Source organism: Hyla sarda, chromosome 12, assembly GCF_029499605.1.
Source record: "Hyla sarda isolate aHylSar1 chromosome 12, aHylSar1.hap1, whole genome shotgun sequence".
Classification (NCBI taxonomy): domain Eukaryota; kingdom Metazoa; phylum Chordata; class Amphibia; order Anura; family Hylidae; genus Hyla; species Hyla sarda.
Window position 1 is genome coordinate 18,993,065 of NC_079200.1, and position 27,916 is coordinate 19,020,980.

Below are 27,916 nucleotides of genomic sequence, written 5' to 3' on the forward strand. Positions count from 1 at the left end.
CCCCAAAAACACCTTCCCCAGTAACATCAATCTCCATCCTCTCCCCAGTCATACATCCCCCAACCCCATTTACCCCATCACTCACACTGGCTGGACCAGCAACAGGTAAACCGGCAAATGATGATGATGATGGTGATGTTGATGAAGATACATTTTCAGTCCGTTGTGCCTCGGCATCACGGGGCACTAGAGCTGGGACAACCTCCGCTGGCCCTTTAAGGGACCGGGCAGCATGCTTACCCAGTCTAGAGGAGGCCCCAGCCCTGTTCTTATTAGTGCCCTCCGCCTCATCAGCAATTTCTGCAGTCTTATCAGGGCGCCGCTGATCAATGGGATCAGCGGCGCCAATACAAAATAAGATTTGTTCTTTTCTTTTGGGAGCATCTGCTACATCTGTAGTCACCGCGACTACCTCCGGCACTGAGTCACCCCCCCCTCCCACAGGGGAGCGAACTACAGCACCGGAGTCTGCCTCTCTGCCCACCGCTGGGCCGCCCTCACTGTCCGGCCTTGCAGCCAGTGCCTTCTCTGCTCCATCCCTGCTACTGCAAACAGGCATGGAGTTTTGCGCCCTTTTAGTACCTGTACTCTCCCCGCTCCTTTGCACCGAGTCCACCACAGAACACGGGCTGGGCTGGGTAACGGGGCTTGCACAATGAGCTGACCCTGCGGCCGACTCAGGGTTTACAGGGAGGGGGGTGTAGATGTAACTCACCACTTCTTGCCGCTTTGGCTTGGTCTTCTTTTTCTTCTTACCCCCAGGTGCCTCATTTGGGAACTCATCTCCGAACACCAGATTCTGAGGACACACTGGGGATTCCAGCATACGTATCTGGGCCATTAGCGCCCCTCCCTGGTAGCTGTTGTCACTGTCTTCCCCTGAGTCGGCAGGTGATACTGCTGGCTGCTGTGCAGGGGGCCCACTGTACGGGGCCTGCTGCTGTTGCGACAGGCCACCAGGTGGATCTGGCTGTTGTTCTCCCTCTATCTCCTCCTCATCATCCACCTGGCTCTCAGGTTGCAGCCCCATCAACCTTCTCTGTTTCTTTTCATCCATATCTCTGAAACGCTCTTGATTTTTCAGCTTTTCTTTAAATGGACCACTCATCTCCAGCAATTCCTCCTTTCTTTCCTCCAAAGCATTTATTTCAGCCATCAGACCTTTTATCTGTGCCTGGACTTCAGGCTTCTTCTTCTTTGGGGTAACCTCCAGCCTAGAACGGACATGGCGAAGTTCCTCCTGAAGCCTCCTCACAGCTTTCCTGGCGTCTTCATACTCACGGAGGTGACTTACGACCCGGGTAGTATAGGTGGAAATAGACTCCCGGGTCCTCAGCACTCCCCAGCCTTCCTCACTGAGGTCGGCTTCACCTCCGTGAGTACTCTGCCTTCCTCCAGATGACCTTGGCTTTCTGCTGGCAGCACCCAGCTTTCCCAAATTGGGATCCTCGTTTCCAGAAACCTTTCGGCCTCTTGCCTCTGTGGGGGGTGTTGGAGTGACATTGCTGCGACTCCGGGTGGATCGCCTAACCCCCAGATCTTCTGATGTACAGGCCGCTTGCTGGCCTCTCCTGCCTCCCTGCGGCCTACTCCGGGAGGCAGAAGCCTGGGCCTCGCCTCCCTCACTCATCCCTGGAAACCCACTCCCTCCCTGGGGAGGAGAAAGCAGGTCCCAGGTGGAACAGGTGGTAATTCCCTGGAGCTCAGGAGGCACAGCAGACACCACCACACAGCTGAACTGAAGCAGAACCACACCCACAACTGATTGGCTCCCACTCCAGAGCTGTACTCACTATTCTGCTGGTGATATCACTGTGTACACACATTACATTACTTATCCTGTACTGATCCTGAGTTATATCCTGTATTTTACTCCAGAGCTGTACTCACTATTCTGCTGGTGAGGTCACTGTGTTCATACATTACATTACTTATCCTGTACTGATCCTGAGTTATATCCTGTATTATACTTCAGAGCTGTACTCACTATTCTGCTGGTGAGATCACTGTGTACATACATTACTTATCCTGTACTGATCCTGAGTTATATCATGTATTATAGTGAGGGTCTATAACTATATATGGGGCCTATAACACAGGGGCCTATAACTATATATGTGGGCACTATTACTGTGGGGCAATACAAGGGGGGTGGGGGTTATATAGAGGTGAGAATTGTCCTAGAGAAAAGAGCCTAAAATGTTTTTCTGGCAGGTTCTGTGGAGACGAGTCTTGGTCGGAGAAGTGGAGACGTCATTATGATGGTCTTGACTGGATAGAGAAGAAAAGGCTCCGGTCAGAGAAGACACCTGTGTGAGTCTATAATATCATGCTGTATTGTCCTGATTGTGTCACTTGTACATTCTGCAGTTATGTTTAGTGAAACTACTACTCCCAGCATTCCCTCACCACTGCTTGTATCATACTGTTAGTTGTAGTTTCACATGGTTAAAACATCTTTAGCGCTTTCCACTTACCTGGCAATTGGTATATTTGATTATTATGCTACACCAGTGGCGTCTGTCACAACTGGATAAAACATTACTTTGGGGGGGTTAGGTATGGGGTGACACCAACCCTAGCAACGCCACAGGTGCTACCTACCATAACAACATTTTTATTACCAGACCCAGGCACAGCAGTGGCATCAGTAAACCATATATTGCCTGAATGACACAGCCTGGAGTTGGCTGAAGCATGAGTACACACCAGGGCTCCACTATCCCCCCAAAAAACAAACACAACAATTTTTGAAGATTTTGGATAGCAGGTGCTACCTATGATAAAATTTGAATTTCCCAGACCCAGGCCCAGCAGTGGTCTTATACCCATTACCTACGGCAACCACCTTATACTACTTTTAAAGCCCACCTCGGCTTTGGCAGCACTGCAGACCCCTTATTCTGGGACCTCTGTGGACTGCACGCACGATACTCTCCTCTTAGAAAAAGGAGGACGCCAGGGTCAGCGATCACCTCTTCATCCACGATACTCCACTTGTGGCCGGACGCTATCCCGTGCCAACCTGTCTCTGCCGGACCCATCCAATTGTTACGCCGAGCGCTCCGGGTCCCTGCTCCTCCCCGAAGCGCTCGCGGCGTTTCTCTCCCTGCAGCGCCCCGGTCAGACCCGCTGACCGGGAGCGCTGCACTAAAAATGGCCGGCGGGGATGCGATTCGCATAGCGGGACGCCCCCGCCCGCGAATCGCATCCCAGGTCACTTACCTGTCCCGGTCCCCGGCTGTCATGCTCTGGCGCGCGCGGCTCCGCTCTCTAGGGCGCGCGCGCGCCAGTGCACTGAGATTTAAAGGGCCAGTGCACCAATGATGGTGCCTGGACCAATCACCTTGATTAGCTTGCACCTGTGCACTCCCTACTTATACCTCACTTCCCCTGCACTCCCTCGCCGGATCTTGTTGCCTTAGTGCCTTGAGAAAGCTAGTACTGTGTTTGTCCATACTGTGTTCTTGACCTCCTGCTATTGCCATATTGACTACGAACCTTGCCGCCTGCCCCGACCTTCTGCTACGTCTGACCTTGTCTCTGCCTAGTCCTTCTGTCCCACGCCTTCTCAGCAGTCAGCGAGGTTGAGCCGTTGCTAGTGGATACGACCTGGTTGCTACCGCCGCAGCAAGACCATCCCGCTTTGCGGCGGGCTCTGGTGAATACCAGTAGCATCTTAGAACCGGTCCACCGGCACGGTCCACGCCAATCCCTCGCTGACACAGAGGATCCACAACCAGCTAGCCGAATCGTGACAGTAGATCCGGCCATGGATCCCGCTGACGTGCCGCTGCCAAGTATCGCTGATATATCCACGCTGGTCGCCCAGCAATCCCGACTGATCGCCCAACAAGAAAACCAGTTGTCGTACTTGACCACCATGACACAGCAACTTCAGTCACAGCTTCAGCAACTTCAGCCACAGCTACAGCAACTTCAGTCACAGCTACAGCAGCTGCAACAGCAACAACCATTTCCTCCGCCGGCTCCTGCACCTCCTCCGCAGCGAGCGGCCGCTCCTAGCCTCCGCTTGTCCCTGCCGGACAAATTTGATGGGGACTCTAGACTCTGCCGTGGTTTTCTGTCACAATGTTCCCTACATTTGGAGATGTTGTCGGACCAATTTCCTACAGAACGGTCGAAGGTGGCTTTCGTGGTCAGTCTCCTGTCTGGGAAGGCTTTGTCTTGGGCCACACCGCTCTGGGACTGCGATGACCCTGTCACCGCCTCTGTACACTCCTTCTTCTCTGAGGTTCGCAGTGTCTTCGAGGAACCAGCCCGAGCTTCTTCTGCCGAGACTGCCCTGCTGAACCTGGTCCAGGGTAATTCTTCAGTAGGCGAGTACGCCATCCGATTTCGTACTCTCGCTTCCGAATTATCTTGGAACAACGAGGCTCTCTGCGCGACCTTTAAAAAAGGCCTATCCAGTAACATCAAAGATGTGCTGGCCGCACAAGAGATTCCTGCCAACCTGCATGAACTTATCCATTTGGCCACCCGCATTGACATGCGTTTTTCGGAAAGACACCAGGAACTCCGCCAGGAAAAAGACCTTAATCCCTGGGCACCTCTCTCTCGGTATCCCTTGCAATCTACCCCTGTGCCTCCCGCCGAGGAGCCTATGCAAGTAGATCGGTCTCGCCTGACTATTGAAGAGAGGTCTCGCCGTAGGGATTAAAATCTATGTCTGTACTGCGCTAGTACCGAACATTTCTTGGTGAATTGCCCTATTCGTCCCCCACGTCTGGAAAATGCACGCACGCAACCTGCTCATGTGGGCCTGGCGTCTCTGGGTACGGAGTCTGCTTCTCCATCTCTCTCTGTGCCCGTACGGATTTCTCCTTCTGCCAACTCCTCCTTCTCTGCTGTGGCCGTCTTGGACTCTGGTTCTTCTGGAAATTTTATTCTGGCCTCTTTGCTTGATACGTACTGCATCCCGGTGACCCGTCTCATCAAGCCGCTCTATATTTCTTCGGTCAATGCTTATGAACATTGGACCGCATCTCGAGGAAATTGAATTTTTGGTTTTGCCCGGCTGTACCTCTGAAATCCTCCTCGGTCTGCCATGGCTCCAGCACCATTCTCCCACCCTTGACTGGACCACCGGGGAGATCAAGAATTGGCGTCCTGCTTGCCGCAAGGAGTGCCTCACGTCTGCTCCCAGCCCCGTCTGTCGGTCCTCAGTGTCCCCTCCTGTGCCTGGTCTCCCCAAGGCCTGTCAGGACTGTGCCGTGCCCCCTCATAGTCCCCGTCCTGGTGACACTCTGCCCCGTGTCAAGCCTGAATACCAGTAGCATCTTAGAACCGGTCCACCGGCACGGTCCACGCCAATCCCTCGCTGACACAGAGGATCCACAACCAGCTAGCCGAATCGTGACACCAATCCACTTTACTGGGATCACCATCGATCACAAAGGCCGGCCACCATGCCGTGCCAGCACCGACAAACCCTCACCGCGAGACTGCTACTCCTGAGGATGCCGGCTGCACTTCGCCAGTAAGTGATACCACTCAAATCGGCAAACAGGTACTACCTAATATTATCAAACCTACATTATCTACATATCGCTCCCTGAACTGCTCCATTATGTCATTTCATGAACTGCATTACCGGACCACTTTATTTCTGAACTATATTACCGGACTATTTTATTTTTGGATATTTCCAAATTTTTTTGCCTTATTTTAGGTGGTTGCTTTATAAATAACTTTTAATATTACATCTATTTTAATATCAATATCTTATTAACATCTGGTGCAAGGGCCCTGCCCAGATGTAAGTTATTATCTTGTGAATAGATGTTATATTGTATTATTTTACTGCATTATCCTTGATTCAGGTCTTTTATTATCATTATATTATTCCTTTACTTCCATTTACTATAATTATTAATTCAGTATCTATTTTATGACATTCAACTTATTGATTTTACATTTATTTGGTTCCACATCACCCTTTTCTCGCTCATTTTATCTCCTTTTTATCTCTTTATTTCGCTATCCTTGAGGACTGGTTTTATATAATTTATTATATATACCTATTCACTTTACTAGGTCTTTTTGGGATTTAGACCATTCCAGTTAACCTCGGAATAGTATACCCCAGTGAGCTACACATACCCTTTTCCTTCTCCATTAAACCATATATTGCCTGAATGACACAGCCTGGAGTTGGCTGATGCATGAGTACACACCAGGGCTTCACAATCCCTAAAATCAAACAGGAATTTTTGAAATTTTTGAAGAAAATTTTGGATAGCGGGTGCTACCTATGATAACAATTTAATTCCCAGGCCCAGCAGTGGCATCAGTAAACCATATATTGCCTGAATGACACATCCCCCCAAAAAAACACAGCAATTTTTGAAGCAGATTTTGGATAGCTGGTGCTACCTATGATTAAATTTGAATTTTCCAGACCCAGGCCCAGCAGCGGCATCAGTAAACCATATATTGCCTGAATGACACAGCCTGGAGTTGGCTGAAGCATGAGGAGACCATTGAAATGTCTGATTTTTTTATTTGAAATTTAAATCAAAGTTTGAGTGTCCCGGACCCCAGCGTGTGGGTACAAAGGACCAAATTTAAAAAGCCCCCGCAGGGCTCATGTGGCCGTGAGATGTAGGCGCAATGTCTCCATTGCCCTGACCAGCCTTTGTATCCAAGACTTTTCGCCAAGGAAAACCATGTGAAGAACAGCGTGATACCGCCGTGCCCTGCACACATGGTATGCTGAAGGGCCACTGAGACTTGTCCAGGCAGTGGAGGATGTGGAGGCAGAGTCGCACACTGTCACAGAACCAACGTGCTGACAGAGTGGAGCAGAAAGCAGCAAGGGGGGTTCACAGACCCTAAAAGTTAAAAGGTGAACTTTGAAATCTCTATTGAAGATGCATGTTAGGTAGTGCTACCATCCAAAAATGTAAGGCCCAAGCCCAGAAGCATCAGTAAGCCAAGTAATTCCTAAAATACACAGGTGCAGGCATCAGCAGTACACCCGAGAGTTTCATAACCCCTTTACATTGCAAGATCAATGTTGAAATTCGCATTAAGCATGTATTAAGCTACTGCTAAACTTCCAAAAATTAAAGGCACAAGGCCAGAAGCATCAGTGAGGCAAGTAGTTTCTGAAAGACACAGGATGAGTCAGGAGAAGTCATTCGCAGTACCCAAGAGGGTTTCATAACCCTAATTGATAACCCAAGAGGGTTTCATAACCAAAATTGTGAAGTGTTGGTGTAGCAGCATGGTCAATCTACTCTGAGGCATCTGGCATTGGTGGCTGGAAATCCTGGCTGATCCATCCCTGATTCATCTTCACAAAGGTCAGTCTCTCCACATTTTTCGTGGACAGACGAGTTCGCCTTGGGTTGACTATGGCCCTGGCCGCACTAGACACCCGCTCTGATGGCACACTACTGTCCGGGAATGACAGCTTTTCCAGGGCAAACTCTGCTAGTTGTGGCCATAAATCAAGTTTAGCTGCCCAGAAGTCCAGCGGATCTTCAATGTTTGTTGCCATGGCCATGTCAAGGTATGCCACCACCTGCTGGTTCAGGTCCTGCTCCATGTCTTCCTGCTGCTGATGAGTTGCTTCACTATGTGGGTGAAGAAAGCTACTCATCAGTGACTGTAGACTCAGGCTGCTGCTGATGGAACTGGTACTGCTCCTGCCACCCCTCCCCTCCCAAGCAGCCATGGCAGTGGAAGGTGAGCGCAGAAGGCCCCCCCCCCCCCCCGAGTCAGACCTGCGAGTGGATGGACCATGTCGCCGAAAGGCATCGGCCAACTGACTACGTAGTGTCACGTATCGGCAGGACTAGTAGTGGATCCTCTAGACCAGAGAGGCGATGGCGCGGGTTGTACTGGAGGACCGGTTCTAAGTAGTTACTGGTCTTCACCAGAGCCCGCCGCAAAGTGGGATGGATTTGCTGCGGCGGTAACTACCAGGTCGTATCCCCCAGTAACAACTCGACCTCTCTGGCAGCTGATATGGCGCGGCGCACAGGGAGCAGGCAGGAGCGTAGTCGGAAGTAGCAGAGGTCAGGGCAGGCAGCAAAGGTTCAAGGGCGAGTAGTTGGTAGCAACGGGTTCGGCAACAGGTAACCCAATATAGCACAATTGGAAAAGCTTTCTCAAAGGCACAAGGGCACAAAGATCCGGCAAGGGCAGGAAGGGGCAGGTTACATTTATAGGGAAGTAGCCAGAGGTCAGGGACCAGCGCACCAATCAATAGCGCGCTGGCCCTTTAAATTTACAGAAGGCGGCGCGCGTGCACCCTAGAGAGTGGGGCTGCGTGTGCCGGGAGGCAGAGACTGGCGGCGCAGGGAGCGGGGAGCCAGGTAAGACAGATAGGGACGCGGCGCGTGAGCGGGGACCAGCCGCCACGGCAGCCGCGTCCCCGACACAAGGGAACCCGTGCTCCCGGTCAGCGCGTCTGACCGGGAGGCGCCTTGATCCCGAGGAGGGAGGCCAAGGGAGCGGGCGCTCCGGACCGGGGGAGGGGACCGGAGCACAAGCTGTGACAGTACCCCGCCCTTAGGTCTCCCCCTCTTCTTGGTGCCCAGAAAACTGAGGATGAGACTGCAGTCCAAGATGTTCTCCTCAGGCTCCCAAGACCTCTCCTCAGGACCACAGCCCTCCCAATCAACCAGAAAAAACCTTCTCCCCCGAGAGATCCTGGTCGCCAAGATCTCCTTGACAGAGAAAATATCGGAGGTACCGGCAACAGGGGTGGGAGAAAAAAGCTTGGGAGAGAAATGGTTAAAGACAGCAGGTTTAAGAAGGGAGACATGGAAAGAGTTATGGATTCGGAGGGAGGAAGGAAGATGGAGCTGGTAAGAGACCTGATTGATCCGACTCTTGATTTTATAGGGTCCCAAGTAACGAGGGCCCAACTTGTAACTTGGGACCCTAAATCGGATGTATTTAGAGGAGAGCCAAACCTTGTCACCTGGTCGAAATTCCGGAGGAGCTCTGCGTCTTTTGTCGGCTTTGACCTTCATACGAGCGGAAGCCTTGAGGAGAGCAGCGTGAGTTTCACGCCAGATGGTGGAAAAGTCCAGTACAAGACTGTCAACAGCAGGTACAGAAGAAGGAGTGGGATACTGCGGCAGAGGTGGAAGAGGATGACGGCCAAAAACTACAAAGAAAAGAGACTTGTTAGAAGCTGAGGATTGTTTGTAGTTGTAGGAGAACTCCGCCCAGGGAAGTAGATCCACCCAATTGTCATGGCGAGAGGATATAAAGTGACGCAGATAGTCGCCCACAATTTGGTTCACCCGTTATACCTGGCCGTTGGACTGAGGGTGGTACGAAGAAGAAAAGTCCAATTTGATCCCGAACTAACCACAAAGAGCCCTCCAGAATTTGGAGACAAATTGTACCCCACGATCCGAGACAATATGTTTGGGAAGGCCATGGAGACGGAAGATGTGTTGGAAGAATTGTTTGGCTAACATGGGTGCAGAGGGTAGACCGGGTAGGGGTACAAAGTGAGCCATTTTGGAGAAGCGATCTACCCTGACCCAAATGACGGACATGCCATGGGAAGAGGCAAGATCTGTTACAAAGTCCATAGCGATGTGAGACCAGGGAACTTCAGGAATGTTACGCCGAGCGCTCCGGGTCCCCGCTCCTCCCCGGAGCGCTCGCTTCTCTCTCGCTACCGCAGCGCTCCGGGCAGCTCCACTGACCCGGTGCGCTGCGATACCGTCTCCAGCCGGGATGCGATTCGCGATGCGGGTAGCGCCCGCTCGCGATGCGCATCCCGGCTCCCGTACCTGACTCGCTCTCCGTCTGTCCTGTCCCGGCGCGCGCGGCCCCGCTCCCTAGGGCGCGCGCGCGCCGGGTCTCTGCGATTTAAAGGGCCACTGCGCCGCTGATTGGCGCAGTGGTTCCAATTAGTGTGTTCACCTGTGCACTCCCTATTTATACCTCACTTCCCCTTCACTCCCTCGCCGGATCTTGTTGCCATTGTGCCAGTGAAAGCGTTTCCTTGTGTGTTCCTAGCCTGTGTTCCAGACCTCCTGCCGTTGCCCCCGACTACGATCCTTGCTGCCTGCCCCGACCTTCTGCTACGTCCGACCTTGCTTCTGTTTACTCCCTTGTACCGCGCCTATCTTCAGCAGTCAGAGAGGTTGAGCCGTTGCTAGTGGATACGACCTGGTCACTACCGCCGCAGCAAGACCATCCCGCTTTGCGGCGGGCTCTGGTGAAAACCAGTAGTGACTTAGAACCGATCCACTAGCACGGTCCACGCCAATCCCTCTCTGGCACAGAGGATCCACTACCTGCCAGCCGGCATCGTGACAGTAGATCCGGCCATGGATCCCGCTGAAGTTCCTCTGCCAGTTGTCGCCGACCTCACCACGGTGGTCGCCCAGCAGTCACAACAGATAGCGCAACAAGGCCAACAGCTGTCTCAACTGACCGTGATGTTACAGCAGCTACTACCACAGCTTCAGCAATCATCTCCTCCGCCAGCTCCTGCACCTCCTCCGCAGCGAGTGGCCGCTTCTGGTCTACGACTATCCTTGCCGGATAAATTTGATGGGGACTCTAAATTCTGCCGTGGCTTTCTTTCCCAATGTTCCCTGCACTTGGAGATGATGTCGGACCAGTTCCCTACTGAAAGGTCTAAGGTGGCTTTCGTAGTCAGCCTTCTGTCTGGAAAAGCTCTGTCATGGGCCACACCGCTCTGGGACCGCAATGACCCCGTCACTGCCTCTATACACTCCTTCTTCTCGGAAATTCGAAGTGTCTTTGAGGAACCTGCCCGAGCCTCTTCTGCTGAGACTGCCCTGTTGAACCTGGTCCAGGGTAATTCTTCCGTTGGCGAGTACGCCGTACAATTCCGTACTCTTGCTTCAGAATTATCCTGGAATAATGAGGCCCTCTGCGCGACCTTTAAAAAAGGCCTATCCAGCAACATTAAAGATGTTCTGGCCGCACGAGAAATCCCTGCTAACCTACATGAACTCATCCATCTTGCCACTCGCATTGACATGCGTTTTTCCGAAAGGCGTCAGGAGCTCCGCCAGGGTATGGACTTTGTTCGCACAAGGCGTTTTTTCTCTCCGGCTCCTCTCTCCTCTGGTCCCCTGCAATCCGTTCCTGTGCCTCCCGCCGTGGAGGCTATGCAGGTCGACCGGTCTCGCCTGACACCTCAAGAGAGGACACGACGCCGCATGGAGAATCTCTGCCTGTACTGTGCCAGTACCGAACACTTCCTGAAGGATTGTCCTATCCGTCCTCCCCGCCTGGAAAGACGTACGCTGACTCCGCACAAAGGTGAGACAGTCCTTGATGTCTACTCTGCTTCTCCACGTCTTACTGTGCCTGTGCGGATATCTGCCTCTGCCTTCTCCTTCTCCACTATGGCCTTCTTGGATTCCGGATCTGCAGGAAATTTTATTTTGGCCTCTCTCGTCAACAGGTTCAACATCCCAGTGACCAGTCTCGCCAGACCCCTCTACATCAATTGTGTAAACAATGAAAGATTGGACTGTACCATACGTTTCCGCACGGAGCCCCTTCTAATGTGCATCGGACCTCATCACGAGAAGATTGAATTTTTGGTCCTCCCCAATTGCACTTCCGAAATCCTCCTTGGACTACCCTGGCTTCAACTCCATTCCCCAACCCTGGATTGGTCCTCTGGGGAGATCAAGAGTTGGGGGCCCTCTTGTTTCAAGGACTGCCTAAAACCGGTTCCCAGTACCCCTTGCCATGACTCTGTGGTTCCCCCTGTAACCGGTCTCCCTAAGGCCTATATGGACTTTGCGGATGTTTTTTGCAAAAAACAAGCTGAGACTCTACCTCCTCACAGGCCTTATGATTGTCCTATTGACCTCCTCCCGGGCACTACTCCACCCCGGGGCAGAATCTATCCTCTGTCCGCCCCAGAGACTCTTGCTATGTCGGAGTACATCCAGGAAAATTTAAAAAAAGGCTTTATCCGTAAATCCTCCTCTCCTGCCGGAGCCGGATTTTTCTTTGTGTCCAAAAAAGATGGCTCTCTACGTCCTTGCATTGACTACCGCGGTCTTAATAAAATCACGGTAAAGAACCGCTACCCCCTACCCCTCATCTCTGAACTCTTTGATCGCCTCCAAGGTGCCCACATCTTTACCAAACTGGACTTAAGAGGTGCTTATAATCTCATCCGCATCAGAGAGGGGGATGAATGGAAAACGGCATTTAACACTAGAGATGGACACTTTGAGTATCTGGTCATGCCCTTTGGCCTGTGCAACGCCCCTGCCGTCTTCCAAGACTTTGTTAATGAAATTTTTCGTGATCTCTTATACTCCTGTGTTGTTGTATATCTGGACGATATCCTGATTTTTTCTGCCAATCTAGAAGAACACCGCCAGCATGTCCGTATGGTTCTTCAGAGACTTCGTGACAATCAACTTTATGCCAAGATAGAGAAATGTCTGTTTGAATGCCAATCTCTTCCTTTCCTAGGATACTTGGTCTCTGGCCAGGGACTACAAATGGATCCAGACAAACTCTCTGCCGTCTTAGATTGGCCACGCCCCTCCGGACTCCGTGCTATCCAACGTTTTTTGGGGTTCGCCAATTATTACAGGCAATTTATTCCACATTTTTCTACCGTTGTGGCCCCTATCGTGGCTTTAACCAAAAAAAATGCCAATCCCAAGTCTTGGCCTCCTCAAGCGGAAGACGCCTTTAAACGGCTCAAGTCTGCCTTTTCTTCGGCTCCCGTGCTCTCCAGACCTGACCCATCTAAACCCTTCCTATTGGAGGTTGATGCCTCCTCTGTAGGAGCTGGAGCGGTCCTTCTACAAAAAAATTCTTCCGGGCATGCTGTTACTTGTGGTTTTTTTTCTAGGACCTTCTCTCCGGCGGAGAGGAACTACTCCATCGGGGATCGAGAGCTTCTAGCCATTAAATTAGCACTTGAGGAATGGAGGCATCTGCTGGAGGGATCAAGATTTCCAGTTATTATTTACACCGATCACAAGAACCTCTCCTATCTCCAGTCTGCCCAACGGCTGAATCCTCGCCAGGCCAGGTGGTCTCTGTTCTTTGCCCGATTTAACTTTGAAATTCACTTTCGGCCTGCCGATAAGAACATTAGGGCCGATGCTCTCTCTCGTTCCTCGGATGCCTCGGAAGTTGAACTCTCTCCGCAACACATCATTCCTCCTGACTGCCTGATTTCCACTTCTCCAGCCTCCATCAGGCAAACTCCTCCAGGAAAGACCTTCGTCTCTCCACGCCAACGCCTCGGAATCCTCAAATGGGGTCACTCCTCCCATCTCGCAGGTCATGCAGGCATCAAGAAATCTGTGCAACTCATCTCTCGCTTCTATTGGTGGCCGACTCTGGAGACGGATGTCGTGGACTTTGTGCGAGCCTGCACTGTCTGTGCCCGGGATAAGACTCCTCGCCAGAAGCCCGCTGGTTTTCTTCATCCTCTGCCTGTCCCTGAACAGCCTTGGTCTCTGATTGGTATGGATTTTATTACAGACCTACCCCCATCCCGTGGCAACACTGTTGTTTGGGTGGTCGTTGATCGATTCTCCAAGATGGCACATTTCATCCCTCTTCCTGGTCTTCCTTCAGCGCCTCAGTTGGCTAAACAATTTTTTGTACACATTTTTCGTCTTCACGGGTTGCCCACACAGATAGTCTCGGATAGAGGCGTCCAATTCGTGTCAAAATTCTGGAGGGCTCTCTGTAAACAACTCAAGATTAAATTAAACTTTTCTTCTGCATATCATCCTCAATCCAATGGACAAGTAGAAAGAATTAACCAGGTCTTGGGTGATTATTTACGACATTTTGTTTCCTCCCGCCAGGATGATTGGGCAGATCTTCTACCATGGGCCGAATTCTCGTATAACTTTAGAGTCTCTGAATCTTCCTCCAAATCCCCATTTTTCGTGGTGTACGGCCGTCACCCTCTTCCCCCCCTCCCTACTCCCTTGCCCTCTGGTTTGCCCGCTGTAGATGAAGTGACTCGTGATCTTTCCACCATATGGAAAGAGACCCAAGATTCTCTTTTACAGGCTTCATCTCGCATGAAAAAGTTTGCCGATAAGAAAAGAAGAGCTCCCCCCATTTTTGCTCCCGGAGACAAGGTATGGCTCTCCGCTAAATATGTCCGCTTTCGTGTCCCCAGTTACAAACTGGGTCCACGCTATCTTGGTCCTTTCAAAGTCTTGTGCCAAATTAATCCCGTCTCTTACAAACTTCTTCTTCCTCCTTCTCTCCGTATTCCTAATGCCTTTCATGTCTCTCTTCTTAAACCACTCATCATCAACCGTTTCTCTCCCAAATTAGTTTCTCCCACTCCTGTCTCCGGTTCTTCTGACGTCTTCTCAGTGAAAGAGATACTGGCCTCCAAGACGGTCAGAGGAAAAAGGTTCTTTTTGGTGGATTGGGAGGGCTGTGGACCTGAAGAGAGATCCTGGGAACCTGAGGACAACATCCTAGACAAAAGTCTGCTCCTCAGGTTCTCAGGCTCTAAGAAGAGGGGGAGACCCAAGGGGGGGGGTACTGTTACGCCGAGCGCTCCGGGTCCCCGCTCCTCCCCGGAGCGCTCGCTTCTCTCTCGCTACCGCAGCGCTCCGGGCAGCTCCACTGACCCGGTGCGCTGCGATACCGTCTCCAGCCGGGATGCGATTCGCGATGCGGGTAGCGCCCGCTCGCGATGCGCATCCCGGCTCCCGTACCTGACTCGCTCTCCATCTGTCCTGTCCCGGCGCGCGTGGCCCCGCTCCCTAGGGCGCGCGCGCGCCGGGTCTCTGCGATTTAAAGGGCCACTGCGCCGCTGATTGGCGCAGTGGTTCCAATTAGTGTGTTCACCTGTGCACTCCCTATTTATACCTCACTTCCCCTTCACTCCCTCGCCGGATCTTGTTGCCATTGTGCCAGTGAAAGCGTTTCCTTGTGTGTCCCTAGCCTGTGTTCCAGACCTCCTGCCGTTGCCCCCGACTACGATCCTTGCTGCCTGCCCCGACCTTCTGCTACGTCCGACCTTGCTTCTGTCTACTCCCTTGTACCGCGCCTATCTTCAGCAGTCAGAGAGGTTGAGCCGTTGCTAGTGGATACGACCTGGTCACTACCGCCGCAGCAAGACCATCCCGCTTTGCGGCGGGCTCTGGTGAAAACCAGTAGTGACTTAGAACCGATCCACTAGCACGGTCCACGCCAATCCCTCTCTGGCACAGAGGATCCACTACCTGCCAGCCGGCATCGTGACAAGGAACAGGTAGGGGCAAGAGGAGACCCGCTTGTTTATGATGAGGCGATTTATCCCGGGCGCAAATCATACAGGCCTGGACGAAGTCTGAGACATCTTTCTCCAGAGAAGGCCACCAGTACCTTTGGGAGATTAGTTGGAGAGATTTTTGTACCCCTGGATGACCGGCAAAAAGGGAAGCGTGGCCCCACTTGAGAATTTGCAACCGCTGAAGTGGAGGTACGTAGGATTTGCCAGGAGGAAGAAGGCGCAGGTCCACGGGAGCGACGGCAATAAGGCGTTCTGGTGGGATGATATATTGAGGTGTTAACTCATCGCCCACCACATCAGAAGAGCGAGACAGAGCATCTGCCCTAATGTTCTTACAAGCCGGACGGAAATGGATTTCAAAATTAAAGCAGGCGAAGAACAAAGACCAACGAGCCTGACGGGGATTTAGTCTCTGGGCAGACTGGATATAAGCCAGGTTCTTGTGGTCCGTGAAGATGTTCACAGGATGTGTGGCGCCCTCGAGTAAATGTCTCCATTCCTCCAGTGCCAACTTAATGGCCAGCAGTTCTCTGTCTCTAATGGAATAATTTCTCTCTGCGGGAGAAAATGTTTTAGAAAAGAAGCCACAAGTTACTGTCTTGCCCCCGGATGACTTTTGGGTGAGGACAGCTCTGGCTCCCACCGAGGAGGCATCCACTTCGAGAGAGAAGGACTTGGTGGAATCTGGTCTAGAGATAACGGGTGCGGAGGCAAAGGCGGCTTTCAGTGACTGGAAGGCTTCTTCAGCTTGGGAAGGCCAAGATTTGGGGTTAGCTCCTTTTCTTGTTAAAGCCACGATAGGAGCCACCAGAGTGGAATAATGAGGGATAAATTGCCTGTAGTAATTAGCAAAGCCCAGAAATCTTTGTATGGCTTGGAGACCAGAGGGGCATGGCCAATCCAGAACCGTGGAGAGCTTGGCTGGATCCATTTGAAGTCCTTGGGCTGAGATAATGTATCCCAGGAAAGGCAGGGAGGTGCGTTCATAAAGAAATTTTTCAAGTTTGGCATATAGGCGATTTCTCCTAAGACGAGTGAGAACTTGTCGCACATGGACCCGATGTTGGTCCAAATTGGAGGAAAAGATGAGGATGTCATCCAAGTATACGACCACAAAGGTATAAAGTAGGTCCCTGAAGATGTCGTTGACAAATTCCTGGAAGACGGCAGGCGCATTACAAAGGCTGAAGGGCATCGCCAGATACTCAAAGTGCCCGTCCCTTGTGTTAAAGGCGGTCTTCCACTCGTCTCCCTCACGGATGCGGATCACATTATAGGCCCCTCGAAGGTCCAATTTGGTGAAGATCTTTGCCCCTCGGAGACGATCAAATAGCTCAGAGATTAGGGGCAGAGGGTAACGGTTCTGTCACGATTCCGGCTGGCAGGAGGTGGATCCTCTGTGCCAGAGAGGGATTGGCGTGGACCGTGCTAGTGGACCGGTTCTAAGTCACTACTGGTGTTCACCAGAGCCCGCCGCAAAGCGGGATGGTCTTGCTGCGGCGGTAGTGACCAGGTCGTATCCACTAGCAACGGCTCAACCTCTCTGACTGCTGAAGATAGGCGCGGTACAAGGGAGTAGACAAAGCAAGGTCGGACGTAGCAGAAGGTCGGGGCAGGCAGCAAGAATCGTAGTCAATAAGTAATCACAGTAACGCTTTCACTAGGCTCTAAGGCAACAAGATCCGGCAGGGGAGTGCAGGGGCAGAGGTAAGATATAGTCTGGGAGCAGGTGGAAGCCAATTAAGCTAATTGGGCCAGGCACCAATCATTGGTGCACTGGCCCTTTAAGTCTCAGGGAGCTGGCGCGCGCGCGCCCTAGAGAGCGGAGCCGCGCGCGCCAGCACATGACAGCAGGGGACGGGAACGGGTAAGTGACCTGGGATGCGATTCGCGAGCGGGCGCGTCCCGCTGTGCGAATCGCATCCCCGACGGCCATGACAGTGCAGCGCTCCCGGTCAGCGGGACCGACCGGGGCGCTGCGGAGAGAGAGACGCCGTAAGCGCTCCGGGGAGGAGCGGGGACCCGGAGCGCTAGGCGTAACAGGTTCTTGATGGTAATTTTATTAAGTCCTCTGTAGTCTATGCAGGGATGGAGAGAACCGTCCTTCTTAGTCACGAAGAAGAAACCGGTCCCAGCAGGAGAAGAAGACTCTCTTATGAATCCTCTCTGTAGGTTCTCACATATAGAGTCGGACATGGCAAGAGTCTCAGGAGGTGAGGTGGAGTCGAACCGGGCATCAGGTCGATCGGACAATCATAGGGTCTGTGAGGAGGAAGGACCTCAGTTTGCTTCTTGCAAAAGACATCCGCAAAAGAATGGTATGGCTTGGGCAGACCAGGAGGCGGAGAAACTTGCGGGACCTGTTTGACAGGAGCAGGCTTGAGACAATGGTCAGAACAGGAGGAACCCCAACGCAGGATCTCACCAGTGGTCCAACTCAGGACAGGACAATGACGTTGAAGCCACGGCAGACCCAGGAGGAGTTCGGAGGAGCAGAAAGGAAGGACAAAGAACTGTAAAGTTTCTGTATGAAATATTCCAATGTCCATCTGCAGAGGCTGGGTACGGAACTGCACAGTGGCAGAGAGTCTCTCACTGTTAACTGTAGAGATGAGGAACGGCTTGGGTAGACGGATTACTGGAATACGGTACTTGTCAACCAAGGAGGCGTGAATGAAGTTGCCAGCTGAAGCGGAATCCAAGAAGGCGTTTGCGGAGAAAGAGGACTTGGAAGAGATGAACAACTGCACGGGTATGATGAGACGTAGAGAGGATGAATCCACACCTAGCAATGCCTCTCCCACATTTACTAGGTGCGAGCGTTTCCCGAACGTGGTAGACGGAGAGGACAATCTCTAAGGAAATGCTCGGTACTAGCACAGTACAGACACAGGTTCTCGTCTATGCGGCGGCTTCGTTCTTGCGGAGTCAGGCGTGACCGATCCACCTGCATGGCTTCCACGGCGGGAGGCCCGGTAGCGGGTTGAGGTGGACGCAGAAAAACGGGAGCCAGACGAGGGTAGCGTCTAGGACGAGCTTTTTCCTTTTCAATATGGAGTTCCTCTTGTCTCTCGGCGAAACTTTGTCAATCCTAGTGGCCAGCAAAATGAGGTCACTAAGGGTGGAAGGTAGCTCACGTGCAGCCAGAACGTCCTTTATCTCCCTGTTGAGGCCCTTCTTGAAGGTGGCACAAAGGGCTTCATTGTTCCAGTTCAGTTCAGAGGCCAGGGTGCGGAACTGAATAGCATAGTCACCCACGGAAGAACCTCCTTGGGTCAAGTTAAGTAAGGCAGTCTCTGCGGAGGTAACCCGGGCAGGCTCCTCAAAAACAGTCCGGAACTCTTGGCTGAAGTTCTGGACGGAAGAGCTGGCTGGATCTATGTGGTCCCATAGTGGTGTAGCCCAGGCCAGGGCCTTCCCGGACAATAAACTGAGAATAAAGGCTACCTTGGCTCGCTCAGAAGGAAACTGGTCGGACAGTAGCTCGAGGTGGAGAGAGCACTGCGACAGGAACCCACGGCACTGCTTTGGATCTCCGTCATATTTGTCTGGCAGGGACAAACGGATTCTGGAACCGGTGGCAACTGCAGGCGGAGGTGTAGCGGCAGGTGCAGATGGAGGGGCTGGCTGTTGCTGAGAAGACAGGAGCTGCTGCATCATAGCAGTCAACTGGGCCAGCTGTTGACCCTGCTGGGCCACAATGGTGGTGAGGTCTGCTAGGCTTGGCAGGGGAACATCAGCGGGATCCATGGCCGGATCTTACTGTCACATACCGGCAGGACTAGTAGTGGATCCTCTAGATCAGAGAGGCGATGGCGCGGGTTGTACTGGAGGACCGGTTCTAAGTAGTTACTGGTCTTCACCAGAGCCCGCCGCAAAGCGGGATGGATTTGCTGCAGCGGTAACTACCAGGTCGTATCCCCCAGTAACAACTCGACCTCTCTGGCAGCTGATATGGCGTGGCACACAGGGAGCAGGCAGGAGCGTAGTCGGACGTAGCAGAGGTCAGGGCAGGTGGCAAAGGTTCAAGGGCGAGCATTCGGTAGCAACGGGTTCGGCAACAGGCAAGGCAATATAACACAATAGGTAACGCTTTCTCAAAGGCACAAAGATCCGGAAAGGGCAGGAAGGGGCAGGTTACATTTATAGGGAAGTAGCCAGAGGTCAGGGACCAGCGGACCAATCAATGGCACGCTGGCCCTTTAAATTTACAAAAGGCAGCGCGCACGCGCCCTAGAGAGCGGGGCCGCGCACGCCGGGAGGCAGAGACTGACGGCGCAGGGAGCGAGGAGCAAGGTAAGACAGATAGGGACGCGGTGCGTAAGCGGGGACCAGCCACCACAGCAGCCGCATCCCCGACACAAGGGAACCCGTGCTCCTGGTCAGCGCGTCTGACTGGGAGGCGCCGTGATCCCAAGGAGGGAGGCTGGCGTTCCGGTCCGGGGGAGGGGAGTGGAGCGCACGCTGTGACACGTAGGATCTCTCTGTAGTAGGTCAGTTTGTCCTCCCTCTCAGTGGGTATAAAAAAGGCCCCCATTCTGGGACGGTAGCGAGGGTCCAATAAGGCGGAGAGCCAGAAGTCATCACGCTGACGAATTTTGACAATTCGGGGGTCACTACGCAAGCAACTGAGCATGCATCGTGCCATTTGCGTCAGTGACTCGGAGGGACTACCTGCCTCCATCTCCACTGCATACTGCCACGGTGTGTCTGGGTCCTCTGTCTCGCCTTCCTCATAACCCTCTAGCTCCTCTGGCTTCTTCTGCTCCTCCTCTCCTGTCCGATGACTAGAAACACTGGCCATCTCATCCAACCTAAACTGTGCCTTCATCCTCCTCCTCCAGTTCAGCCCCCACAGGGCTCATGTAGCCTTGAGATGTAGGTGCAACGTCTTCATTGCCGTGACCAGCCATCGTTTCAATCATTTGTTGTAGGAAATGTAGGAGTGGAATTATGTCGTTCATGCTGTAATCCAGGCGATTTACAAATAATGTGGCATCCTCAAAGGGCCTCAGCAAACGGCAGGTGTCACGTATAAGCTGCCACTGGTTCACATTGAAGTTACACAGGGGAGTACTCCTATCACCTGGATCATCAAGAAATTGGTGATGGCTTTTCTTTGTTCATATAGTCTGTCCAACATATGGAGGGTGGAATTCCAACGTGTGGCAACGTCACAAATAAGACTATGTTGTGGGATACCGTTCTGACGCTGCAGCTCAAGGAGGGTGTGCTTTGCGATGTACGAGTGGCTGAAGTGCATTCACAGTTTCCTTGCCATTGTCAGGATGTTTTGCAAAAGAGGTGAAGACTTCAGGAAGTGCTTGACAACCAGATTCAACATGTGTGCCATGCAGGGCGCATGTTTCACACTTCCTTGTCGCAGCGCGTACACGATGTTCTTCCCGCTGTCGGTCACCATGGTTCCCATTTCCAGATTTCGTGGAGTAAGCCATACTCGGAATTCTTGACGAATGAATTTTAGCAGTTCCACCCCTGTGTGACTCCGTTCGCCAAGGTAAACCATGTGAAGAACAGTGTGGCACCACCGTGCCCTACACACATGGTACGATGAAGAGCCACCGAGATTTGTATGTGCAGTGGAGGCCGAGGACACGGTGGAGGATAAGGAGGCGGAGTCGCACACTGTCACAGGACCAACTGCCTGAGAGCGAGAGTGTGGATGAGGAAGCGGTGTGACCTGTCCAAGTTGCTGTTGTGGCTGTGCAGAAACCACATTTACCCAGTGGGCCGTAAAAGACATGCATTGTCCCTGCCCGTAGTTACAGCTCCACACGTTGGTGCTGCCGTACACTTTTGAACACACCAACAAGCTCAAGGACTGGCCCACTGTCACGATGCCGGCTGGCAGGTAGTGGATCCTCTGTGCCAGAGAGGGATGGCGAGGACCGCGCTAGTGGACCGGTTCTAAGCCACTACAGGTTTTCACCAGAGCCCGCCGCAAAGCGGGATGGTCTTGCTGCTGCGGTAGTGACCAGGTCGTATCCACTAGCAACGGCTCACCTCTCTGACTGCTGAAGATAGGCGAGGTACAAGGGAGTAGGCAGAAGCAAGGTCGGACGAAGCAGAAGGTCGGGGGCAGGCGGCAAGGTTCGTAGTCAGGGGAGATAGCAGAAGTTCTGGTACACAGGCTTTAAACACACAAAACGCTTTCACTAGGCACAAGGGCAACAAGATCCGGCAAGGAAGTGCATGGGAGGAGGTTAGATATAGTCAGGGACCAGGTGGAAGCCAATTGGAAGATTGGGCCAGGCACCATCATAGGTGCACTGGCCCTTTAAATCGCAGAGACCCGGCGCGCGCGCGCCCTAGGGAGCGGGGCCGCGCGCGCCGGGACAGGACCGACGGAGAGCGAGTCAGGTACGGGGACCGGGGTGCGCATCGCGAGCGGGCGCCACCCGCATCGCGAATCGCATCCCGGCTGGAGGCGGAACCGCAGCGCACCCGGTCAGTGGATCTGACCGGGGCGCTGCAGCAACGAGGATGAGGCGAGCGCTCCGGGGAGGAACGGGGACCCGGAGCGCTCGGCGTAACAGTACCCCCCCCCCTTGGGTCTCCCCCTCTTCTTGGGGCCAAAGAACCTGAGGAAAAAAAAGTCAATTTTTCCGTGATGAGGTCCGATGCACATTAGGAGGGGTTCTGTGCGGAAACGCATGAGACAGTCCAATCTTTCATTGTTAATACAATAGATGTAGAGGGGTCTGGCGAGACTGGTCACAGGGACGTAGAACCTGTTGATAAGAGAGGCCAAAAAAATTTTTCCTGCAGATCCGGAATCCAAGAAGACCATAGTAGAGAAGGAGAAGGTAGAGGCAGATATCCGCACAGGCACAGTAAGGCGTGGAGAAGCAGAGTTGACATCAAGAACTGTGTCACCTTTGTGCGGAGTCAGCGTACGTCTTTCCAGGCGGGGAGGACGGATAGGACAATCCTTCAGGAAGTGTTCGGTACCGGCATAGTACAGGCAAAGATTCTCCATGCGGCGTCGTGTCCTCTCTTGAGGTGTCAAGCGAGACCGGTCAACTTGCATAGCCTCCGCGGCGGGAAGCACAGGAACGGATTGCAGAGGACCAGAGGAGAGAGGAGCCGGGGAGAAAAAACGCCTCGTGCGAACAAAGTCCATATCCAGGCGGAGCTCCAGACGCCATCCGGAAGAACGCATGTCAATGCGAGTGGCAAGATGAATGAGTTCATGCAGGTTAGCAGGAGTTTCTCGTGCGGCCAGAACATCTTTAATGTTGCTGGATAGGCCTTTTTTAAAGGTCGCGCAGAGAATCTCACTATTCCAGGACAACTCGGAAGCAAGAGCACGGAACTGAATGGCGTACTCGCCAACGGAAGAAACACCCTGGACCAGGTTCAGCAGGGCAGTCTTGGCAGAAGAGGCTCGGGCAGGCTCCTCGAAGACACCACGGACCTCAGCGAAGTAGGACTGGACTGTGGCTGTGGCAGGATCATTGCGGACCCCATCAAATTTGTCCGGCAGGGACAAGCAGGGGTTAGGAGCGGCCGGTTGCTGCGGAGGAGTTGCAGGAGCCGGCGGAGGAGATGGTTGTTGCAGCTGTAGCTGTGACTGAATTTGCTGTATCTGTGACTGAAGATGCAGTGTCACGGAGGTCAAGTATGCCAGCTGTTGATTTCGTTGGGCGATCTTTAGGGCTTGCTGGGCGACCAGTGTAGGGAGGTCGGTGACAACTGGCAGAGGAACTTCAGCGGGATCCATGGCCGGATCTACTGTCACGATGCCGGCTGGCAGGTAGTGGATCCTCTGTGCCAGAGAGGGATGGCGAGGACCGCGCTAGTGGACCGGTTCTAAGCCACTACAGGTTTTCACCAGAGCCCGCCGCAAAGCGGGATGGTCTTGAGCGGGGCCGCGCGCGCCGGGACAGGACCGATCGTAGTCAGGGGCAACGGCAGGAGGTCAGGAACACGGGCTAGGAACAAACAAGGGAACGCTTTCACTAGGCACAAGGGCAACAAGATCCGGCAAGGAAGTGCATGGGAGGAGGTTAGATATAGTCAGGGACCAGGTGGAAGCCAATTGGAAGATTGGGCCAGGCACCATCATAGGTGCACTGGCCCTTTAAATCGCAGAGACCCGGCGCGCGCGCGCCCTAGGGAGCGGGGCCGCGCGCGCCGGGACAGGACCGACGGAGAGCGAGTCAGGTACGGGGACCGGGGTGCGCATCGCGAGCGGGCGCCACCCGCATCGCGAATCGCATCCCGGCTGGAGGCGGAACCGCAGCGCACCCGGTCAGTGGATCTGACCGGGGCGCTGCAGCAACGAGGATGAGGCGAGCGCTCCGGGGAGGAACGGGGACCCGGAGCGCTCGGCGTAACACCCACCTTCTCTTGTACAAACTTATGCAGGGCTGGTACTGCCATATTCGCAAAGAAATGACGGATTGGGACTCTCCACCTCAGCTCGGCACAAGCCATCAATTCCCTGAAAGGTGCGGAGTCCACTACTTGAAAAGGGAGAGACTGCAGCACCAGCAACATGGACAGGAGCACATTCAACTTCTGCGCCGTTGGATGAGTGGGCGCATACTGTTGTCTCTTAAACATGGTTTGCCGATGAATTGTTGGCGGAATGGCTGACTAAAAGCCGGAGAAGCAGGAGCATCTGGAGCGACAGAAGGAGGGTTTGACACACAGCTCCCTTCGGCTGAGGTGGTGGAGCCTTGGCTGGATGAAGGAGGGAGTGGATGGCCACTGGGTGATGCAGCAGGCTGGACCACTATATCGGAGCCACGGTTCTCCCAGGCCACTTTATGGTGGTGAAGCATGTGTTGACGCAGGGCCGTGGTGCCGACATTTGGACCCTGGCCATGCTTCAAATTCTGCCGACATATCTTGCATGTGGCTACGTGAACCTCCTCAGGATGCCTGAAGAAAAACTGCCACACCGCCGAGTAGCTGATTTTACCACCTACAGTCCGCACTAATTGACTGCTACTGGCGCCGTCTCCAGAAACTCCTGTTCCACTACCTCCCAGAAAGGTAGGCTGCCACGAAGCAGGTGGTCTCCCCCGGGGACGTTTGGCTCCAGAATTTCCTCTCCTGCCACCATGCTGACTGCCAACCGTGCTACCATCTTGCTGCCTCAAGGGCAACCTGCAACTCTTCTCCTGATGATGATGATGAAGCCCCTTCTGCACCTGGCTCCCAATTGCGATCGGCTTCATCATCATCAACAGGTGTCTGCATGTCACTGATGTCCTCCTCAGGTTCCCCAACAATGTCTGCTTCAGGACCCTGAACCCTGGCAACACCGCCTCCCACGTCACTCTCTGCATCATTACTTGGCCGCCTAGCTGAGCAAGCAGCGCATGTCTCCTCCCCTTCTTGGCTGGGCAGTAGCTGCTGATCTCTATTAGATCTTCCTCTGTGAATAATGGAGATGTACCCACAGCATAAGATACTTCTCTAGGAGAGGGAACAGCATAGGACAAAGGCAATGGGAGGACAGGGACTGCTCCTGGGCCATGCCAACTGAGGGTTGCGTCTGAGGAACCCACCGACTGTTGACTGGGAGTGTCAGATGTCACTTCTGATGAAGTGGATGAGCGTGTTAACCAATCGACGACGGCAGATGGGTTGCTGGTCGAGACCCGACCGCTGGCTGATAACGGGAGCTCAGGCCTCTCGCTGCGACTCCTGCTGCCACTCACCCCTAGTCTGCTGCCAACTCTGCCTGAAGTATTTAGGCCTCTGCCACTCCTCTGTGCACATCCTGGCACTTCTCTGACATACTTAGTGCGTATGTGAGAGCATTACAATACGCTTCACTACTCTTTAAACAGTATTTGTCTAGAACAGCAGCAGGTTATTACTTTTGGCTGTCCTTTCACAGTATGTAGGCCCTTGACAGATTAACAGGTACAAAATGGTACACTACTTGGATGTACGTATGCGGTATGCACTGATGAGGGCAGAAAAATGCGCTACAATGAGCCTAAAAACTCTGTAATTTTTGTATAACACCAGCCGGTGAGTACTATTGTTTGGACTTTCACAGTGTGTAGGCCCTTGACAGATTAACAGGTACCAAATGGTACACTACTTGGATGTACGTATGCGGTATGCACTGATGAGGGCAGAAAAATGCGCAAAAATATGCAGAAAAACTCTGTATTTTTGTAAAACACCAGCCGGTGAGTACTATTGTTTGGACTTTCACAGTATGTAGGCCCTTGACAGATTAACAGGTACACAATGGTACACTACTTGGATGTACGTGTTACGCCGAGCGCTCCGGGTCCCCGTTCCTCCCCGGAGCGCTCGCCTCATCCTCGTTGCTGCAGCGCCCCGGTCAGATCTCCTGACCGGGTGCGCTGCGGTACCGCCTCCAGCCGGGATGCGATTCGCGATGCGGGTGGCGCCCGCTCGCGATGCGCACCCCGGCTCCCGTACCTGACTCGCTCTCCGTCGGTCCTGTCCCGGCGCGCGCGGCCCCGCTCCCTAGGGCGCGCGCGCGCCGGGTCTCTGCGATTTAAAGGGCCAGTGCACCAATGATGGTGCCTGGTCCAATCTTCCAAATTACCTTGATTAGTTTCCACCTGTGCACTCCCTACTTATACCTCACTGCCCCTGCACTCCCTTGCCGGATCTTGTTGCCCTTGTGCCTAGTGAAAGCGTTCCCTTGTTTGTTCCTAGCCCGTCTTCCTGACCTCCTGCCGTTGCCCCTGACTACGATCCTTGCTGCCTGCCCCGACCTTCTGCTACGTCCGACCTTGCTTCTGTCTACTCCCTTGTACCGCGCCTATCTTCAGCAGTCAGAGAGGTTGAGCCGTTGCTAGTGGATACGACCTGGTCACTACCGCCGCAGCAAGACCATCCCGCTTTGCGGCGGGCTCTGGTGAAAACCAGTAGTGACTTAGAACCGGTCCACTAGCACGGTCCTCGCCAATCCCTCTCTGGCACAGAGGATCCACCTCCTACCAGCCGGGATCGTGACAGTAGATCCGGCCATGGATCCCGCTGAAGTACCTCTGCCAGATGTCGCTGACCTCCCCACACTGGTCGCCCAGCAAGCCCGACAGATTGCCCAACGAAATCACCAGCTGGCTTACTTGACCACCGTGACACTGCAACTTCAGTCACAGATACAGCAGCTTCAGTCACAATTTCAGTCACAGCTACAGCTGCAACAACCATCTCCTCCGCCGGCTCCTGCAACTCCTCCGCAGCAACCGGCCGCTCCTAACCCCTGCTTGTCCCTGCCGGACAAATTGGATGAGGACCCTAGACTCTGCCGTGGTCTCCTTTCTGGAAAGGCCTTGTCTGTGGCCACACCACTCTGGGACCGCAATGATCCTGCCACAGCCACAGTCCAGTCCTTCTTCACTGAGGTCCGTGGTGTCTTCGAGGAGCCTGCCCGAGCTTCTTCTGCCGAGACTGCCCTGCTGAACCTGGCCCAGCGTGTTTCTTCCGTTGGCGAGTACGCCATTCAGTTCCGTGCTCTTGCTTCCGAGTTGTCCTGGAATAGTGAGGCTCTCTGCGCGACCTTTAAAAAAGGCCTATCCAGCAACATTAAAGATGTTCTGGCCGCACGAGAAACTCCTGCTAACCTACATGAACTCATTCATCTTGCCACTCGCATTGACATGCGTTTTTCCGGATGGCGCCTGGAGCTCCGCCTGGATATGGACTTTGTTCGCACGAGGCGTTTTTTCTCCCCGGCTCCTCTCTCCTCTGGTCCTCTGCAATCCGTTCCTGTGCCTCCCGCCGTGGAGGCTATGCAAGTTGACCGGTCTCGCTTGACACCTCAAGAGAGGACACGACGCCGCATGGAGAATCTTTGCCTGTACTATGCCGGTACCGAACACTTCCTGAAGGATTGTCCTATCCGTCCTCCCCGCCTGGAAAGACGTACGCTGACTCCGCACAAAGGTGACACAGTTCTTGATGTCAACTCTGCTTCTCCACGCCTTACTGTGCCTGTGCGGATATCTGCCTCTACCTTCTCCTTCTCTACTATGGCCTTCTTGGATTCCGGATCTGCAGGAAATTTTTTTTTGGCCTCTCTTATCAACAGGTTCAACGTCCCTGTGACCAGTCTCGCCAGACCCCTCTACATCAATTGTGTTAACAATGAAAGATTGGACTGTGCCGTGCGTTACCGCACGGAACCCCTCCTAATGTGCATCGGACCTCTTCACGAAAGAATTGTGTTTTTGATCCTCAGGTTCTTTGGACCCAAGAAGAGGGGGAGACCCAAGGGGGGGGGTACTGTTACGCCGAGCGCTCCGGGTCCCCGTTCCTCCCCGGAGCGCTCGCCTCATCCTCGTTGCTGCAGCGCCCCGGTCAGATCTCCTGACCGGGTGCGCTGCGGTACCGCCTCCAGCCGGGATGCGATTCGCGATGCGGGTGGCGCCCGCTCGCGATGCGCACCCCGGCTCCCGTACCTGACTCGCTCTCCGTCGGTCCTGTCCCGGCGCGCGCGGCCCCGCTCCCTAGGGCGCGCGCGCGCCGGGTCTCTGCGATTTAAAGGGCCAGTGCACCAATGATGGTGCCTGGTCCAATCTTCCCAATTACCTTGATTAGTTTCCACCTGTGCACTCCCTACTTATACCTCACTTCCCCTGCACTCCCTTGCTGGATCTTGTTGCCCTTGTGCCT

At 53.6% G+C, this 27,916-nt stretch overlaps 1 protein-coding gene across 1 annotated transcript in view; it reads left to right on the forward strand.

The window, feature by feature from the left end:
• The first annotated feature begins 2,214 nt into the window (after positions 1-2,214).
• The window catches only part of TMEM98 (transmembrane protein 98), a 132,437-nt gene continuing 106,735 nt past the window's right edge, over positions 2,215-27,916 (forward strand). Inside the window, exon 1 of the mRNA XM_056548805.1 lies at positions 2,215-2,313. The gene's annotated coding sequence lies outside the window, so the exon portion shown is untranslated. The remainder of the gene's footprint in view (positions 2,314-27,916) is intronic.